Consider the following 2,524-nt stretch of genomic DNA (forward strand, 5'->3'; position numbering starts at 1 on the left):
CAGGTGCTCAGTCTGCACCATTTAGCAAATTGGAAAACACCAAAGGATGTTTTTTCAGCTTAGCTCTGCAGCTTGTTTCCTTTTTATTTTTCAGCTGGAAGATTGTTTTTCTTTGTGCTCAATTGTTATTTACTTCTGCATTCTCCTAGTCCTTGTTCCCTGCCATGGTTGGAATGAGGTGGTCTTTAAAGTCCCTTCCAACCCAAACCATTCTATAATTCCCTGATTTACTGTATCATTATTTAATGTTGTATTGTCCATGGTATATCCTAATTGTTCTTCCATGACTTTCTAAGTATTTCCCTATCCCCAACAATGTGTTTCATACTTTGCCTTGGCTTTCCAGGGGCTGGAACCTCTCCCTAAGTTCACACCTCTGTGATGTAAATCCCTCTTTCTGAGGTTCAGTGGTTCAGGGTTCCTTTTTTAGTGAGTGGGGGAGCCAGGTGCTCATTCCCTGTCTGTGCAGGGGTCTGAAATAGCTGAGTTGTGCTGGAGAAGCGCTCCTTCCTCTCCTGCCCAGGGAATCTGTGTGACTGACTGGCATCAGTCATCCTCAGCATAAATAGCTGCACCTCGGGTGAGACCCAGCCTGGACAGGGGACACCTGCAGGGCTGGGACAGGGACAGGGACCTCCTCACCTGGGTCAGGCAGCCTGAGGAGATTGGGCTGGGTGCTCCCCAGCAGCTTTTCCAACCTCAATGATTCTGTGACTGTGAGATGCTGATGTTTTGCCATGTCCAAACCCTGAGCTCTGCCTGGGGAACCTTCTTCCTCTTCCACAGCGGGTGGATGAGTTTGCTGCTGGAAGCAGGGAGGGATTCAGAACCGTAGAGATCTCTCTAGGGCCAAAGCACTGAACCAAATCAAAGTTGTTGTTGTGCACATGCCCAGCACAGCTGGTTTTCGGTTCTGTGAGGAGCATGGGGCACAGCTCTGCTGCTCCTGGCATCAGGAGGATGTGGAGCTGCTGGAGCAGGTCCAGAGGAGCCCAGCACGTTCATACAGAGACAGCCTGGGAGAGTTGGGAATGTTCAGCCTGGGGAGGGGAAGGTCATGTGGAAACCTTACAGCGCCTTCGAGGATCTGAAGGGATCCAAGAGAGCCAGAGAGGGACCCTGAATCAGCACTGGAGTGCCAGGACACAGGGAATGGCTTCCCACTGCCAGAGGGCAGGCATGGATTGGTTTAGATTGGATATTAGGAAACAATTCCTGCCTGGCAGGGTGGGCAGGCCCTGGCACAGGGTGCCCAGAGCAGCTGGGGCTGCCCCTGCATCCCTGGCAGTGCCCAGGGCCAGGCTGGACACTGGGGCTGGAGCACCTGGGACAGTGGGAGGTGTCCCTGCCATGGCAGGGGTGGCACGGCAGGGGCTCGGAAGTCCTTCAGGCAGAGGATGGGGTTTCCCCACCTGCTTCAGTGCCTGGCATGGGGAGGACCCAAAGCTCAGAAGAAGTTTATCAGTATTTTACTGAGTTTGTTCTTTCTGCTTTAGAGAAAGTTTGTTTAATTATGGTTGGTCCCAGACTGCTGTGTGTGACTGAGGGCTCTGGAAACTCAAGGGTGAGGCATCCCAGGAGTTTCCAAAAGCTATAAGGGGCTTTAGGGTGCCAGATGTTGGTGGGGGGTTTGGGATTGGTGCCAGCCATGACTGCACACCCGATTTCATGGCTGTTACACTGTAACTTCCTCTTGCAAAAGAGGCAATTTCAGGCCTTCTGTTTTTCCTTCCCTTCTATCACCTTTGTTCTGACACATGAAATATCTGGTGCAGGGCAGTGATGTTAGTGTGGGGGTCCAGTGTGTCCATGGCCTCCCTGCTCCTGCTTTGCCCTCCATTTCCAGCAGCAGCTCTGCTGAGGAATGTTGTGTCTTGCAGGAAAAAAATGGCCACTTCATTTTTGACAGCTGAATTTTGGGCATCAACAGCAATTTCCCCATGGAAAGGGGGTCAGGCCTTGGCAGGGGCTGCCCAAGGAGCTTTGGAGTGCCCATCCCTGGAGGTGTCCCAGGAATTCCTGGAGGTGGCACTCAGGGCTCTGGGACAAGGTGGGCACTGGGCACAGCTGGGACTGGATGGGCTGGGAGGGCTTTTCCAGCCTCAGGAATCCTGGGGTTCTTAGAGCTTCTTTGTGCTGTTTTCTCAAATACCTGGAAGCAAATGCTGAAATGAAGCAGTGCGGTTCCCAAGAACAAAACTGTTGAGTTATTTTTAGTTTTAGAAGAGGAAAGCAAGGAGAAGTATTGAATGTATCCTTGGGGTTTGGATCTGTGCTGGAGTTTTCCGAGGAGCAGTGAAGTGAGACGGGATCACCGGGTGGGCACAGGAGACTTTGGCCACGTGGGGAAAATCCTGTTGTGTAATCCCAGTTTGTTTGGAGCTGTGGACAGTGCCCTGCTCAGGAATGTGTCATTTTGGGAAAAGCAGGTGGGATCACCACCAGCCAACCAGCAGGGCCAGTGCTGGGGGAAGCAGGAGGATCTCCAGGGCCCTGCTGAAAGGAGCAGTGCCATGCTGGGTTT

Source organism: Geospiza fortis, unplaced genomic scaffold (genome assembly GCF_000277835.1).
Source record: "Geospiza fortis unplaced genomic scaffold, GeoFor_1.0 scaffold494, whole genome shotgun sequence".
Lineage (NCBI taxonomy): Eukaryota > Metazoa > Chordata > Aves > Passeriformes > Thraupidae > Geospiza > Geospiza fortis.